General features: G+C 53.0%; 1 protein-coding gene across 2 annotated transcripts in view; it reads right to left on the minus strand.

Moving 5' to 3' along the window:
- LOC140387010 (Na(+)/citrate cotransporter-like) overlaps positions 1–15,254 on the minus strand; it is a 126,145-nt gene extending 110,891 nt beyond the window's left edge. The window contains exon 1 of one of the 2 annotated variants that reach the window (XM_072469983.1): positions 14,987–15,254. The gene's annotated coding sequence lies outside the window, so the exon portion shown is untranslated. The remainder of the gene's footprint in view (positions 1–14,986) is intronic. The other variant, XM_072469984.1, reaches the window with a different exon arrangement.
- Between the last annotated feature and the right edge of the window lie 3,796 nt (positions 15,255–19,050).

Raw genomic sequence — 19,050 nt, forward strand, 5'->3', positions numbered from 1 at the left:
TCTCTCACACACACTGTCCCTCACCCCTGAGATTTCTCTCTCTCACACACACTGTCCCTCACCCCTGAGATTTCTCTCTCTCACACACACTGTCCCTCACCCCTGAGATTTCTCTCTCTCACACACACTGTCCCTCACCCCTGAGATTTCTCTCTCTCACACACTCTGTCCCTCAGCCCTGGGATTTCTCTCTCCCGCTCACACACGCTCTCCCTCACCCCTGAGATTTCTCTCTCTCACACACATTGACCCTCACCCATGACATTTCTCTCTCTCTCACACACACTGTCCCTCACCCCTGAGATTTCTCTCTCACACTTTGTCCCTCACCCCACAGATTTCTCTCTCTCACACAATCTGTCCCTCACCCCTGAGATTTCTCTCTCACACACACTGTCGCTCACCCCTCAGATTTCTCTCTCTCACACTCACTGTCCCTCACCCCTGAGATTTCTCTCTCTCACACACTCTGTCCCTCAGCCCTGAGATTTCTCTCTCTCACACACATTGTCCCTCACCCCTGAGGTTTCTCTCTCTCTCACACACACTGTCCCTCACCCCTGAGATTTCTCTCTGTCTCTCTCACACACTGTCCCTCATCCCTGAGATTTCTCTCTCTCACACACACTGTCCCTCACCCCTAAGGTTTCTCTCTCTCACACACACAGTCCCTCACCCCTGAGATTTCTCTCTCTCACACACATTGTCCCTCACCCCTGAGGTTTCTCTCTCTCTCAGACACACTGTCCCTCACCCCTGAGATTTCTCTCTCACACTCACACTGTCCCTCACCCCTGAGATTTCTCTCTGTCTCTCTCACACACTGTCCCTCATCCCTGAGATTTCTCTCTCTCACACACACTGTCCCTCACCCCTAAGGTTTCTCTCTCTCACACACACTGTCCCTCACCCCTGAGATTTCTCTCTCTCTCACACACTGTTCCTCACCCCTGAGATTTCTCTCTCTCACACACACTGTCCCTCACCCCCAAGGTTTCTCTCTCTCACACACACTGTCCCTCACCCCTGAGATTTCTCTCTCACACACACTCTGTCCCGCAGCCCTGAGATTTCTCTCTCTCACACACATTGTCCCTCACCCCTGAGGTTTCTCTCTCTCTCACACACACTGTCCCTCACCCCTGAGATTTCTCTCTCACACTCACACTGTCCCTCACCCCTGAGATTTCTCTCTGTCTCTCTCACACACTGTCCCTCATCCCTGAGATTTCTCTCTCTCACGCACACTGTCCCTCACCCCTAAGGTTTCTCTCTCTCACACACACTGTCCCTCACCCCTGAGATTTCTCTCTCTCACACACACTGTCCCTCACCCCTGAGATTTCTCTCTCTCACACACACTGTCCCTCACCCCTGAGATTTCTCTCTCTCACACACTCTGTCCCTCAGCCCTGAGATTTCTCTCCCTCACACACATTGTCCCTCACCCCTGAGGTTTCTCTCTCTCGCACACACACTGTCCCTCACCCCTGAGATTTCTCTCTCACACTCACACTGTCCCTCACCCCTGAGATTTCTCTCTGTCTCTCTCACACACTGTCCCTCATCCCTGAGATTTCTCTCTCTCACACACACTGTCCCTCACCCCTAAGGTTTCTCTCTCTCACACACACTGTCCCTCACCCCTGAGATTTCTCTCTCTCTCACACTGTCCCTCACCCCAGAGATTTCTGTCTCTCACACACTCTGTCCCTCACCCCTGGGATTTCTCTCTCCCGCTCACACACGCTCTCCCTCACCCCTGAGATTTCTCTCTCTCACACACATTTTCCCTCACCCCTGAGATTTCTCTCTCTCTCACACACACTGTCCCTCACCCCTGAGATTTCTCTCTCACACTTTGTCCCTCACCCCTCAGATTTCTCTCTCTCACACACTCTGTGCCTTACCCCTGAGGTTTCTCTCTCTCTCACACACTGTCCCTCACCCCTGAGGTTTCTCTCTCTCTCACACACGGTCCCTCACCCCTGAGATTTCTCTCTCTCACACACACTCCCTCACCCCTGAGGTTTCTCTCTCTCACACACACTGTCCCTCACACCTGAGATTTCTCTCTCTCTCACACTGTCCCTCACCCCAGAGATTTCTCTCTCTCACACACACTGTCCCTCACCCCTGAGATTTCTCTCTCTCACACACACTATCCCTCACCCCTGAGATTTCTCTCTCTCACACACTGTCCCTCACCTCTGAGATTTCTCTCTCTCACACACACTCCCTCACCCCTGAGGTTTCTCTCTCTCACACACACTGTCCCTCACACCTGAGATTTCTCTCTCTCTCTCAACTGTCCCTCACCCCAGAGATTTCTCTCTCTCACACACACTGTCCCTCACCCCTGAGATTTCTCTCTCTCACACACTGTCCCTCACCCCTGAAATTTCTCTCTCTCACACACTGTCCCTGACCCCTGAGGTTTCTCTCTCTCACACACACTGTCCCTCACCCCTGAGATTTCTCTCTCTCTCTCACACACACTGTCCTTCACCCCTGAGATTTCTCTCTCACACACTGTCCCTCACCCCTGAAATTTCTCTCTCTCACACACTGTCCCTGACCCCTGAGGTTTCTCTCTCTCACACACACTGTCCCTCACCCAAGAGATTTCTCTCTCTCTCTCACACACACTGTCCCTCACTCCTGAGATTTCTCTCTCTCTCTCACACACACTGTCCTTCACCCCTGAGATTTCTCTCTCACACACACTGTCCCTCACCCCTGAGATTTCTCTCCCGCTCACACACGCTCTCCCTCACCCCTGAGATTTCTCTCTCTCACTCTCCCACTGTCCCTCACTCCTGAGATTTCTCTCTCTCACACACTGTACCTCACCCCTGAGAATTCTCTCTCTCACACACTGTCCCTCACCCCTGAGATTTCTCTCTCTCACTCTCCCACTGTCCCTCACCCCTGAGGTTTCTCTCTCTCTCACACACACTGTCCCTCACCCCCAAGGTTTCTCTCTCTCACACACACTGTCCCTCACCCCTGAGATTTCTCTCTCACACACACTCTGTCCCGCAGCCCTGAGATTTCTCTCTCTCACACACATTGTCCCTCACCCCTGAGGTTTCTCTCTCTCTCACACACACTGTCCCTCACCCCTGAGATTTCTCTCTCACACTCACACTGTCCCTCACCCCTGAGATTTCTCTCTGTCTCTCTCACACACTGTCCCTCATCCCTGAGATTTCTCTCTCTCACGCACACTGTCCCTCACCCCTAAGGTTTCTCTCTCTCACACACACTGTCCCTCACCCCTGAGATTTCTCTCTCTCACACTCACTGTCCCTCACCCCTGAGATTTCTCTCTCTCACACACACTGTCCCTCACCCCTGAGATTTCTCTCTCTCACACACTCTGTCCCTCAGCCCTGAGATTTCTCTCCCTCACACACATTGTCCCTCACCCCTGAGGTTTCTCTCTCTCGCACACACACTGTCCCTCACCCCTGAGATTTCTCTCTCACACTCACACTGTCCCTCACCCCTGAGATTTCTCTCTGTCTCTCTCACACACTGTCCCTCATCCCTGAGATTTCTCTCTCTCACACACACTGTCCCTCACCCCTAAGGTTTCTCTCTCTCACACACACTGTCCCTCACCCCTGAGATTTCTCTCTCTCTCACACTGTCCCTCACCCCAGAGATTTCTGTCTCTCACACACTCTGTCCCTCACCACTGGGATTTCTCTCTCCCGCTCACACACGCTCTCCCTCACCCCTGAGATTTCTCTCTCTCACACACATTTTCCCTCACCCCTGAGATTTCTCTCTCTCTCACACACACAGTCCCTCACCCCTGAGATTTCTCTCTCACACTTTGTCCCTCACCCCTCAGATTTCTCTCTCTCACACACTCTGTGCCTCACCCCTGAGGTTTCTCTCTCTCTCACACACTGTCCCTCACCCCTGAGGTTTCTCTCTCTCTCACACACGGTCCCTCACCCCTGAGATTTCTCTCTCTCACACACACTCCCTCACCCCTGAGGTTTCTCTCTCTCACACACACTGTCCCTCACACCTGAGATTTCTCTCTCTCTCACACTGTCCCTCACCCCAGAGATTTCTCTCTCTCACACACACTGTCCCTCACCCCTGAGATTTCTCTCTCTCACACACACTATCCCTCACCCCTGAGATTTCTCTCTCTCACACACTGTCCCTCACCTCTGAGATTTCTCTCTCTCACACACACTCCCTCACCCCTGAGGTTCCTCTCTCTCACACACACTGTCCCTCACACCTGAGATTTCTCTCTCTCTCTCAACTGTCCCTCACCCCAGAGATTTCTCTCTCTCACACACACTGTCCCTCACCCCTGAGATTTCTCTCTCTCACACACTGTCCCTCACCCCTGAAATTTCTCTCTCTCACACACTGTCCCTGACCCCTGAGGTTTCTCTCTCTCACACACACTGTCCCTCACCCCTGAGATTTCTCTCTCTCTCTCACACACACTGTCCTTCACCCCTGAGATTTCTCTCTCTCACACACTGTCCCTCACCCCTGAAATTTCTCTCTCTCACACACTGTCCCTGACCCCTGAGGTTTCTCTCTCTCACACACACTGTCCCTCACCCAAGAGATTTCTCTCTCTCTCTCACACACACTGTCCCTCACTCCTGAGATTTCTCTCTCTCTCTCACACACACTGTCCTTCACCCCTGAGATTTCTCTCTCACACACACTGTCCCTCACCCCTGAGATTTCTCTCCCGCTCACACACGCTCTCCCTCACCCCTGAGATTTCTCTCTCTCACTCTCCCACTGTCCCTCACTCCTGAGATTTCTCTCTCTCACACACTGTACCTCACCCCTGAGAATTCTCTCTCTCACACACTGTCCCTCACCCCTGAAATTTCTCTCTCTCACTCTCCCACTGTCCCTCACCCCTGAGATTTCTCTCTCTCACACACTGTACCTGACCCCTGAGAATTCTCTCTCTCACACACTGTCCCTCACCCCTGAGATTTCTCTCTCACACACACACTGTCCCTCACCCCTGAGATTTCTCTCTCTCACACACTCTGTCCCTCACCCCTGAGATTTCTCTCACACACACTGTCCCTCACCCCTGAGATTTCTCTCTCACACACACACTGTCCCTCACCCCTGAGATTTCTCTCTCTCACACACTCTGTCCCTCACCCCTGAGATTTCTCTCTTTCACACACACTGTCCCTCACCCCTGAGATTTATCTCTCTCTCACACTCTGTCCCTCACCCCTGAGATTTCTCTCACACACACTGTCCCTCACCCATGAGATTTCTCTCTCACACACACTGTCCCTCACCCCTGAGAATTCTCTCTCACACACTCTGTCCCTCACCCCTGAGATTTCTCTCTCTCTCACACACACTGTCCCTCACCCCTGAGATTTCTCTCTCACACACACACTGTCCCTCACCCCTGAGATTTCTCTCTCTCACACACACTGTCCCTCACCCCTGAGATTTCTCTCTCTCTCACACACACTGTCCCTCACCTCTGAGATTTGTCTCACACACACACTGTCCCTCACCCCTGAGATTTCTCTCTCTCACACACACTGTCCCTCACCCCTGAGATTTCTCTCTCTCACACACTGTCCCTCACCCCTGAAATTTCTCTCTCTCACACACTGTCCCTGATCCCTGAGGTTTCTCTCTCACACACACACTGTCCCTCACCCAAGAGATTTCTCTCTCTCTCACACACTGTCCCTCACTCCTGAGATTTCTCTCTCTCTCTCACACACACTGTCCTTCACCCCTGAGATTTCTCTCTCTCACACACTGTCCCTCACCCCTGAAATTTCTCTCTCTCACACACTGTCCCTGACCCCTGAGGTTTCTCTCTCTCACACACACTGTCCCTCACCCAAGAGATTTCTCGCTCTCTCTCACACACACTGTCCCTCACTCCTGAGATTTCTCTCTCTCTCTCACACACACTGTCCTTCACCCGTGAGATTTCCCTCTCACACACACTGTCCCTCACCCCTGAGATTTCTCTCCCGCTCACACACGCTCTCCCTCACCCCTGAGATTTCTCTCTCTCACTCTCCCACTGTCCCTCACTCCTGAGATTTCTCTCTCTCACACACTGTACCTCACCCCTGAGAATTCTCTCTCTCACACACTGTCCCTCACCCCTGAGATTTCTCTCTCTCACTCTCCCACTGTCCCTCACCCCTGAGATTTCTCTCTCTCACACACTGTCCCTCACCCCTGAGATTTCTCTCTCTCTCACACACACTGTCCCTCACCCCTGAGATTTCTCTCTCACACACACACTGTCCCTCACCCCTGAGATTTCTCTCTCTCACACACTCTGTCCCTCACCCCTGAGATTTCTCTCTTTCACACACACTGTCCCTCACCCCTGAGATTTATCTATCTCTCACACTCTGTCCCTCACCCCTGAGATTTCTCTCACACACACTGTCCCTCACCCATGAGATTTCTCTCTCACACACACTGTCCCTCACCCCTGAGAATTCTCTCTCACACACTCTGTCCCTCACCCCTGAGATTTCTCTCTCTCTCACACACACTGTCCCTCACCCCTGAGATTTCTCTCTCACACACACACTGCCCCTCACCCCTGAGATTTCTCTCTCTCACACACACTGTCCCTCACCCCTGAGATTTCTCTCTCTCTCACACACACTGTCCCTCACCCCTGAGATTTCTCTCTCACACACACACTGTCCCTCACCCCTGAGATTTCTCTCTCTCACACACACTGTCCCTCACCCCTGAGATTTCTCTCACACACACTGTCCCTCAACCATGAGATTTCTCTCTCAAACACACACTGTCCCTCACCCCTGAGAATTCTCTCTCACACACTCTGTCCCTCACCCATGAGATTTATCTCTCTCTCACACACACTGTCCCTCACCCCTGAGATTTCTCTCTCTCACACACACTGTCCCTCACTACTGAGATTTCTCTCTCTCTCACACTCTGTCCCTCACCCCTGAGATTTCTCTCTCTCACACACACTGTCCCTCACCCCTGAGATGTCTCTCACACACACTGTCCCTCACCAATGAGATTTCTCTCTCACACACACTGTCCCTCACCCCTGAGAATTCCCTCTCACACACTGTCCCTCACCCATGAGATTTCTCTCTCACACACACTGTCCCTCACCCCTGAGAATTCCCTCTCACACACTCTGTCCCTCACCCCTGAGATTTTTCTCTCTCTCACACACACTGCCCTCACCCCTGAGATTTCTCTCTCACACACTGTCCCTCACCCCTGAGATTTATCTCACACACACACACTGTCCCAAACCCCTGAGATTTCTCTCTCACACACACTGTCCCTCACCCCTGAGGTTTCTCTCTCACACACACACTGTCCCTCACCCCTGAGATTTTTCTCTCACACACACACTGTCCCTCACCCCTGAGATTTTTCTCCCTCTCACACACACTGCCCTCACCCCAGAGATTTCTCTCTCTCACATACACTGTGCCTCACCCCTGAGATTTCCCACTCGCACACTGTCCCTCACCCCTGAGATTTATCTCACACACACACACTGTCCCAAACCCCTGAGATTTCTCTCTCTCTCACACACTGTCCCTCACCCCTGAGATTTATCTCACACACACACACTGTCCCAAACCCCTGAGATTTCTCTCTCACACACACTGTCCCTCACCCCTGAGGTTTCTCTCTCACACACACACTGTCCCTCACCCCTGAGATTTCTCTCTCTCACACACACTGTCCCTCACCCCTTAGATTTCTCTCTCTCTCACACACTGTCCTTCACCCCTGAGATTTCTCTCTCTCACACACACTGTCCCTCACCCCTGAGATTTCTCTCTCTCACACACACTGTCCCTCACCCCTGAGGTTTCTCTCTCTCACACACACTGTCCCAAACCCCTGAGATTTCTCTCTCTCTCACAGACTGTCCCTCACCCCTGAGATTTCTCTCTAACACACAATGTCCCAAACCCCAGAGGTTTCTCTCTCTCTCACACACTGTCCCTCACCCCTGAGATTTCTCTCTCTCACACACTGTCCCTCACCCCTGAGATTTCTCTCTCTAACACACAATGTCCCAAACCCCAGAGGTTTCTCTCTCTCTCACACACTGTCCCTCACCCCTGAGATTTCTCTCTCTCACACACACTGTCCCAAACCCCTGAGGTTTCTCTCTCTCACACACACACTGTCCCTCACCCCTGAGATTTATCTCTCACACACACTGTCCCTCACCCCTGAGATTTCTCTCTCACACACACTCTGTCCCGCAGCCCTGAGATTTCTCTCTCTCACACACATTGTCCCTCACCCCTGAGGTTTCTCTCTCTCTCACACACACTGTCCCTCACCCCTGAGATTTCTCTCTCACACTCACACTGTCCCTCACCCCTGAGATTTCTCTCTGTCTCTCTCACACACTGTCCCTCATCCCTGAGATTTCTCTCTCTCACGCACACTGTCCCTCACCCCTAAGGTTTCTCTCTCTCACACACACTGTCCCTCACCCCTGAGTTTTCTCTCTCTCACACACACTGTCCCTCACCCCTGAGATTTCTCTCTCTCACACACACTGTCCCTCACCCCTGAGATTTCTCTCTCTCACACACTCTGTCCCTCAGCCCTGAGATTTCTCTCCCTCACACACATTGTCCCTCACCCCTGAGGTTTCTCTCTCTCGCACACACACTGTCCCTCACCCCTGAGATTTCTCTCTCACACTCACACTGTCCCTCACCCCTGAGATTTCTCTCTGTCTCTCTCACACACTGTCCCTCATCCCTGAGATTTCTCTCTCTCACACACACTGTCCCTCACCCCTAAGGTTTCTCTCTCTCACACACACTGTCCCTCACCCCTGAGATTTCTCTCTCTCTCACACTGTCCCTCACCCCAGAGATTTCTCTCTCCCGCTCACACACGCTCTCCCTCACCCCTGAGATTTCTCTCTCTCACACACATTTTCCCTCACCCTGAGATTTCTCTCTCTCTCACACACACTGTCCCTAACCCCTGAGATTTCTCTCTCACACTTTGTCCCTCACCCCTCAGATTTCTCTCTCTCACACACACTGTGCCTCACCCCTGAGGTTTCTCTCTCTCTCACACACTGTCCCTCACCCCTGAGGTTTCTCTCTCTCTCACACACGGTCCCTCACCCCTGAGATTTCTCTCTCTCACACACACTCCCTCACCCCTGAGGTTTCTCTCTCTCACACACACTGTCCCTCACACCTGAGATTTCTCTCTCTCTCACACTGTCCCTCACCCCAGAGATTTCTCTCTCTCACACACACTGTCCCTCACCCCTGAGATTTCTCTCTCTCACACACACTATCCCTCACCCCTGAGATTTCTCTCTCTCACACACTGTCCCTCACCTCTGAGATTTCTCTCTCTCACACACTGTCCCTCACACCTGAGATTTCTCTCTCTCTCTCTCAACTGTCCCTCACCCCAGAGATTTCTCTCTCTCACACACACTGTCCCTCACCCCTGAGATTTCTCTCTCTCACACACTGTCCCTCACCCCTGAAATTTCTCTCTCTCACACACTGTCCCTGACCCCTGAGGTTTCTCTCTCTCACACACACTGTCCCTCACCCAAGAGATTTCTCTCTCTCTCACACACTGTCCCTGGCCCCTGAGGTTTCTCTCTCTCACACACACTGTCCCTCACCCAAGAGATTTCTCTCTCTCTCTCACACACTGTCCCTCACCCCTGAGATTTCTCTCTCTCTCACACACTGTCCCTCACTCCTGAGATTTCTCTCTCTCTCTCACACACACTGTCCCTCACCCCTGAGATTTCTCTCCCACTCACACACGCTCTCCCTCACCCCTGAGATTTCTCTCTCTCACTCTCCCACTGTCCCTCACTCCTGAGATTTCTCTCTCTCACACACTGTACCTCACCCCTGAGAATTCTCTCTCTCACTCTCCCACTGTCCCTCACCCCTGAGATTTCTCTCTCTCACACACTGTACCTGACCCCTGAGAATTCTCTCTCTCACACACTGTCCCTCACCCCTGAGATTTCTCTCTCTCTCACACACACTGTCCCTCACCCCTGAGATTTCTCTCTCACACACACACTGTCCCTCACCCCTGAGATTTCTCTCTCTCACACACTCTGTCCCTCACCCCTGAGATTTCTCTCTTTCACACACACTGTCCCTCACCCCTGAGATTTATCTCTCTCTCACACTCTGTCCCTCACCCCTGAGATTTCTCTCACACACACTGTCCCTCACCCATGAGATTTCTCTCTCACACACACTGTCCCTCACCCCTGAGAATTCTCTCTCACACACTCTGTCCCTCACCCCTGAGATTTCTCTCTCTCTCACACACACTGTCCCTCACCCCTGAGATTTCTCTCTCACACACACACTGTCCCTCACCCCTGAGATTTCTCTCTCTCACACACACTGTCCCTCACCCCTGAGATTTCTCTCTCTCTCACACACACTGTCCCTCACCCCTGAGATTTCTCTCTCTCACACACACTGTCCCTCACCCCTGAGATTTCTCTCTCTCACACACTGTCCCTCACCCCTGAAATTTCTCTCTCTCACACACTGTCCCTGACCCCTGAGGTTTCTCTCACACACACACTGTCCCTCACCCAAGAGATTTCTCTCTCTCTCACACACTGTCCCTCACTCCTGAGATTTCTCTCTCTCTCTCACACACACTGTCCTTCACCCCTGAGATTTCTCTCTCTCACACACTGTCCCTCACCCCTGAAATTTCTCTCTCTCACACACTGTCCCTGACCCCTGAGGTTTCTCTCTCTCACACACACTGTCCCTCACCCAAGAGATTTCTCGCTCTCTCTCACACACACTGTCCCTCACTCCTGAGATTTCTCTCTCTCTCTCACACACACTGTCCTTCACCTCTGAGATTTCCCTCTCACACACACTGTCCCTCACCCCTGAGATTTCTCTCCCGCTCACACACGCTCTCCCTCACCCCTGAGATTTCTCTCTCTCACTCTCCCACTGTCCCTCACTCCTGAGATTTCTCTCTCTCACACACTGTACCTCACCCCTGAGAATTCTCTCTCTCACACACTGTCCCTCACCCCTGAGATTTCTCTCTCTCACTCTCCCACTGTCCCTCACCCCTGAGATTTCTCTCTCTCACACACTGTACCTGACCCCTGAGAATTCTCTATCTCACACACTGTCCCTCACCCCTGAGATTTCTCTCTCTCTCACACACACTGTCCCTCACCCCTGAGATTTCTCTCTCACACACACACTGTCCCTCACCCCTGAGATTTCTCTCTTTCACACACACTGTCCCTCACCCCTGAGATTTATCTCTCTCTCACACTCTGTCCCTCACCCCTGAGATTTCTCTCACACACACTGTCCCTCACCCATGAGATTTCTCTCTCACACACACTGTCCCTCACCCCTGAGAATTCTCTCTCACACACTCTGTCCCTCACCCCTGAGATTTCTCTCTCTCTCACACACACTGTCCCTCACCCCTGAGATTTCTCTCTCACACACACACTGTCCCTCACCCCTGAGATTTCTCTCTCTCACACACACTGTCCCTCACCCCTGAGATTTCTCTCTCTCTCACACACACTGTCCCTCACCCCTGAGATTTCTCTCTCACACACACACTGTCCCTCACCCCTGAGATTTCTCTCTCTCACACACACTGTCCCTCACCCCTGAGATTTCTCTCACACACACTGTCCCTCAACCATGAGATTTCTCTCTCACACACACTGTCCCTCACCCCTGAGAATTCTCTCTCACACTCTCTGTCCCTCACCCATGAGATTTATCTCTCTCTCACACACACACTGTCCCTCACCCCTGAAATTTCTCTCTCTCACACACACTGTCCCTCACTACTGAGATTTCTCTCTCTCTCACACTCTGTCCCTCACCCCTGAGATTTCTCTCTCTCACACACACTGTCCCTGACCCCTGAGATTTCTCTCTCTCACACACACTGTCCCTCACCAATGAGATTTCTCTCTCACACACACTGTCCCTCACCCCTGAGAATTCCCTCTCACACTCTGTCCCTCACCCCTGAGATTTCTCTCTCACACACACTGTCCCTCACCCATGAGATTTCTCTCTCACACACACTGTCCCTCACCCCTGAGAATTCCCTCTCACACACTCTGTCCCTCACCCCTGAGATTTTTCTCTCTCTCACACACACTGCCCTCACCCCTGAGATTTCTCTCTCACACACACTGTCCCTCACCCATGAGATTTTTCTCTCACACACACTGTCCCTCACCCCTGAGAATTCCCTCTCACACACTCTGTCCCTCACCCCTGAGATTTTTCTCTCTCTCACACACACTGCCCTCACCCCTGAGATTTCTCTCTCACACACACTGTGCCTCACCCCTGAGATTTCCCTCTCGCACACTGTCCCTCACCCCTGAGATTTATCTCACACACACACACTGTCCCAAACCCCTGAGATTTCTCTCTCACACACACTGTCCCTCACCCCTGAGGTTTCTCTCTCTCACACACACTGTCCCTCACCCCTGAGGTTTCTCTCTCACACACACACTGTCCCTCACCCCTGAGATTTTTCTCTCACACACACACTGTCCCTCACCCCTGAGATTTTTCTCTCTCTCACACACACTGCCCTCACCCCAGAGATTTCTCTCTCTCACACACACTGTGCCTCACCCCTGAGATTTCCCACTCGCACACTGTCCCTCACCCCTGAGATTTATCTCACACACACACACTGTCCCAAACCCCTGAGATTTCTCTCTCTCTCACACACTGTCCCTCACCCCTGAGATTTATCTCACACACACACTGTCCCAAACCCCTGAGATTTCTCTCTCACACACACTGTCCCTCACCCCTGAGGTTTCTCTCTCACACACACACTGTCCCTCACCCCTGAGATTTCTCTCTCTCACACACACTGTCCCTCACCCCTTAGATTTCTCATTCTCTCACACACTGTCCTTCACCCCTGAGATTTCTCTCTCTCACACACACTGTCCCTCACCCCTGAGATTTCTCTCTCTCACACACACTGTCCCTCACCCCTGAGGTTTCTCTCTCTCACACACACTGTCCCAAACCCCTGAGATTTCTCTCTCGCTCACACACTGTCCCTCACCCCTGAGATTTCTCTCTAACACACAATGTCCCAAACCCCAGAGGTTTCTCTCTCTCTCACACACTGTCCCTCACCCCTGAGATTTCTCTCTCTCACACACTGTCCCTCACCCCTGAGATTTCTCTCTCTAACACACAATGTTCCAAACCCCAGAGGTTTCTCTCTCTCTCACACACTGTCCCTCACCCCTGAGATTTCTCTCTCTCACACACACTGTCCCAAACCCCTGAGGTTTCTCTCTCTCACACACACACTGTCCCTCACCCCTGAGATTTCTCTCTCTCTCACACACTGTCCTTCACCCCTGAGGTTTCTCTCTCTCACACACACATACCCTGTCCCTCAGCCCTGAGATTTCTCTCTCTCTCACACACTGTCCCTCACCCCTGAGATTTCTCTCTCACACACACACTGTCCCTCACCCCTGAGAGTTCTCTCTCTCTCACACACACTGTCCCTCACCCCTCAGATTTTTCTCTCACACACACTGTCCCTCACCCCTGAGAGTTCTCTTTCTCTCACACACACTGTCCCAAACCCCTGAGGTTTCCCTCTCACACACACTGTCCCTCACCCCTGAGAGTTCTCTCTCACACACACACTGTCCCTCACCCCTCAGATTTCTCTCTCACACACACTGTCCCTCACCCCTGAGATTTCTCTCTCTCAACACACTGCCCCTCACCCCTGAGATTTCTCTCTCTTACACACTGTCCCTCACCCCTGAGATTTCTCGCTCTCACACACACCGTCCCTCAGCCCTGAGATTTCTCTCTCTCACACACTGCCCCTCACCCATGAGAGTTCCCTCCCTCAGACACTCTGTCCCTCACCCCTGAGATTTCTCTCTCTCACACACTTTGTCGCTCACCCCTGAGATTTCTCTCTCGCACACTGTCCCTCACCCCTGAGATTTCTCTCTCTCACACACACTGTCCCTCACCCCTGAGATTTCTCTCTCTCTCACACTGTCCCTCACCCATGAGAGTTCCCTCCCTCAGACACTCTGTCCCTCACCCCTGAGATTTCTCTCTCTCACACACTTTGTCACTCACCCCTGAGATTTCTCTCTCGCACACTGTCCCTCACCCCTGAGATTTCTCTCTCTCACACACTCTTTGTCCCTCACCCCTAAGATTTCTCTCTCTCTCACACACTGTCCCTCACCCCTGAGATCTCTCTCTCTCTCACACACTCTGTCCATCACCCCTGAGAATTCTCTCTCTCACACACACTGTCCCTCACCCCTGAGACTTCTCTCTCTCACACACTCTGTCCCTCACCGCTGAGATTTCTCTCTCTCTCTTACACTGTCCCTCACCCCTGAGATTTATCTCTCTCACACACACTCTGTCCATCACCCCTGAGAATTCTCTCTCTCACACACACTGTCCCTCACCCCTGAGACTTCTCTCTCTCACACACTCTGTCTCTCACCCCTGAGACTTCTCTCTCTCACACACTCTGTCTCTCACCCCTGAGATTTCTCTCTCTCACACACACTGTCCCTCACCCCTGAGATTTCTCTCTCTCACACACACTGTCCCTCACCCCTGAGATTTCTCTCTCTCACACACACTGTCCCTCACCCCTGAGATTTCTCTCTCTCACACACTCTGTCCCTCACCCCTGAGATTTCTCTCTCTCACACACACTGTCCCTCACCCCTGAGATTTCTCTCTCTCACACACACTGTCCCTCACCCCTGAGATTTCTCTCTCACACTCACACTGTCCCTCACCCCTGAGATTTCTCTCTCACCCACTCTGTCCCTCTGGGTCACTCTGCCCAGTCTGTCTGTTGCTGGGTTGAAGGTGGAAATGGGACTTACTGATCTGGGCACCGCAATGGGTAAAGGCAGGAAGAGCAGCAGCGGCGCTGCCAGCAGCAAAGGCTGCCTGTAGTTGCGAAGGTGCCTGACACAGGGCAGCATTGTGGCTGGTCAGTGGCCGGAGCCTCTCCACTTACTGACTGTCCACTGCACTGACCATCGCTCACTGCCAGCTGCCAGGGAGGCTCACTCCTCTCCAGCCTCCTCTCTGTCCCCTGGCGGGCAGCCGGCGCTTTAACCCAGTCTGCTTGTTATTAACCAGCAGCTTCCCGATCCCTGCTCCCGAGCTCCGGGACCCGGGGGCCTGCCCCTTTAACAGAGGAAGCCCCGCCCCCACACACTCTCAGCCAATCAGCACTTCAGGCTCAGCAGCGCCGCCGGTGGTCTCTACTGGAAATGCAGCTGGGGAGGGGGAGGGGCTGGGGAGAGGGGGAGGGGCTGGGGAATGTGGGAGGGGCTGGGGAGAGGGGGATGGGCAGGGAGAGGGGGAGGGGCTGGGGAATGTGGGAGGGGCTGGGGAGTGGGGAATGGGCATGGAGAGGGAGAGGGGAGGAGAGGGGAGGCTAGAGGGGGGCTGGGGAGTGAATGAGGGGCTGGGGAGGAAGGGGGGAGGGGCTGGGGGAGAGGGGGAGGGGCTGGGGAATGTGGGAGATGCTGGGGAGTGGGGGAGGGGGGGAGAGGGGAGGAGAGAGGGGGGGCTGGGGAGTGAATGAGGGGCTGGGGAGGAAGGGGGAGGGGCTGGGGAGGAAGGGGGAGGGGCTGGGGAAGAGGGGGATGGGCAGGGAGAGGGGGAGGGGCTGGGGAGTGGGGGGTGGGCAGGGAGAGGGGGTGCGGCTGGGGAATGGGGAGGGGCTGGGGAGTGGGGGGTGGGCAGGGAGAGGGGCCGGGGAATGGGGGACGGGCTGGGGAATGTGGGAGGGGCTGGGGAGAGGGGGATGGGCAGGGAGAGGGGGAGGGGCTGGAGTATGGGGGAGGGGCTGGGGAGAGGGGGATGGGCAGGGAGAGGGGGAGGGGCTGGGGTATGGGGGAGGGGCTGGGGAGTGGGGGAAGGGCTAAGGAGGGGACAGGCTGCAGAGTGGGGGAGGGGCTTGGGAAGGGGGAGGAGCTGGGCAGTGGGGGAGAGGCTGGGGAGTGGGGATGGGGCAGGGGAGGGGGGAGTGGGGGATCTGCTTGGCGAGGGGGGGAGTTACACATGGAGGCAGCCTGTTTCCACCTGAGTGGAGGTGGGTTCACCTTGGGTATCAGAGCACCCAATCAGGAGGGACCCCCCCACAGCGCCCATGCCGGCGGGACCCCTCCCCCCCCAATGACGCTTCAGGGGGGCCGCTGTCAGCGGTCACCGGGAGGGGGGTGGGAGGGGGTCTGATCATGTAACAGTGATCCAGCCCACACACTGATATGCAGATCTGCAAAATAGTGGCCCTGGCAATTCAGATCGCAACGTCTCGCGGGATCGCGTTAAACTCCCTTTCGGGCGCATTGTGGCCGGGAGATCATGCCCTAAGTGTGGGCTGGGCCGGGGAGAATTTCCCCGAGGCCAATAAAAACGGAAATGGGCTGGATTCTCCGCCCCGTCCAACGCAATATGGCGACAGGCGAGACACGGACAATGCAGACGTCCATTGACCTCGGCCGGGATTCTCCGGTCAACGGGTGGACATGGCCGAAGAATCCAGCCCTAAATGTAGTAAATATCGGTGTGGATCTCACCCAAAACGCCTAACATTCCACCCCAAATAACACTGAGAAATGTGTTGGCTGAATTGCACCCGTGAGGTTTGAGCAGAGTCCGCCTCTCGAATACTTCCTCTTTCACCATGAGTTTGGTATTGCATCTTGCTGCCACCTTGCTTTGCACTGTCACTATGGTTTACGCTGTCTTGAATTCTGGTCCAATGCAGTTTCTCTTACTCCGTGAGTGACTTGGAGATAGGAATTAGTTTTTCTCAAAACTCTTTATTTGCACATCCTAGACCCGACACAGACTGTTTCTGTGCAATGGTCACCTGATCCTAATGCCATGCCTGCATCATTATAATTAACAGAACCATTAACCCTTTACTCTACATCGCCCCCAAAGATTATCTTAAAACTAATACATTTTTAAACTTTATTAAACTATCTATATTCTCAGCATCTGTTAACCTCACACACGGTCCCCATACACTGTCCCCATACACTGTCCCCATATACTGTCCCCATACACTGTCCCCATACACTGTCCCCTACACTGTCCCCATATACTGTCCCCATATACTGTCCCCATACACTGTCCCCATACACTGTCCCCATATACTGTCCCCATACACTGTCCCCTACACTGTCCCCATATACTGTCCCCATATACTGTCCCCATACACTGTCCCCATACACTGTCCCTCTGTCCCCATATACTGTCCCCATATACTGTCCCCTACACTGTCCCCATATACTGTCCCCATACACTGTCCCCATATACTGTCCCCTACACTGTCCCCATATACTGTCCCCATACACTGTCCCCATATACTGTCCCCATACACTGTCCCCATACACTGTCCCCATACACTGTCCCCATATACTGTCCCCATACACTGTCCCCATACACTGTCCTCTAAACTGTCCCCATATACTGTCCCCATATACTGTCCCCATATACTGTCCCCATACACTGTCCCCATATACTGTCCTCCTATACTGTCCCCATACACTGTCCCCATACACTGTCCCCATATACTGTCCTCATATACTGCCCTCATACACTGTCCTCCTATACTGTCTCCATACACTGTCCCCATACACTGTCCCCTACACTGTCCTCATATACTGTCCTCATATACTGCCCCCATACACTGTCCCCATATATTGTCCCCATATACTGTCCCCATACACTGTCCCCTACACTGTCCCCTACACTGTCCCCATACACTGTCCTCATATACTGTCCTCATATACTGTCCCCATACACTGTCCTCACATACTGTCCTCATATACTGTCCTCATATACTGTCCTCATATACTGTCCCCATACACTGTCCTCATATACTGTCCTCATATACTGTCCCCATACACTGTCCCCATATACTGTCCTCATATACTGTCCTCATATACTGTCCCCATACACTGTCCTCATATACTGTCCTCATATACTGTCCCCATACACTGTCCCCATATACTGTCTCCATATACTGTCCCCTACACTGTCCCCATATACTGTCCCCTACACTGTCCTCAATACTGTCCCCATATACTGTCCTCTTATACTGTCCTCATACACTGTCCCCATATACTGTCCCTTACACTGTCCCCATATACTGTCCCCTACACTGTCCTCATATACTGTCCCCATATACTGTCCCCTACACTGTCCCCATATACTGTCCCCTACACTGTCCCCATACACTGTCCCCATATACTGTCCTCATTTACTGTCCCCATACACTGTCCCCACATACTGTCCTCATATACTGTCCCCATATACTGTCCCCGACACTGTCCCCATATACTGTCCCCTACACTGTCCCCATATACTGTCCCCTACACTGTCCCCATACACTGTCCCTCTGTCCCCATATACTGTCCCCATATACTGTCCCCATACACTGTCCCCATATACTGTCCCCTACACTGTCCCCATATACTGTCCCCTACACTGTCCTCATATACTGTTCTCTACACTGTCCCCATATACCGTCCCCTACACGGTCACCATATACTGTCCCCATACACTGTTCCCATATACTGTCCCCTACACTGTCCTCATTTACTGTCCCCATACACTGTCCCCATATACTGTCCCCTACACTGTCCTCATTTACTGTCCCCATACACTGTTCCCATACACTGTCCCCATATACAGTCCCCTACACTGTCCCCATATACTGTCCCCTAAACTGTCCTCATATACTGTCCCCATATACTGTCCTCATATACTGTCCTCATATACTGGCTCCTACACTGTTCCCTACACTGTTCTCATGTACTGACTTCATATACTTTCTTCATATACTAGAACAAAGAACAAAGAAAAGTACAGCACAGGAACAGGCCCTTCGGCCCTCCAAGCCTGTGCCGACCATGCTGCC

This window comes from Scyliorhinus torazame, chromosome 12 (assembly GCF_047496885.1).
Source record: "Scyliorhinus torazame isolate Kashiwa2021f chromosome 12, sScyTor2.1, whole genome shotgun sequence".
In the NCBI taxonomy this organism is placed as follows: Eukaryota; Metazoa; Chordata; class Chondrichthyes; order Carcharhiniformes; family Scyliorhinidae; genus Scyliorhinus; species Scyliorhinus torazame.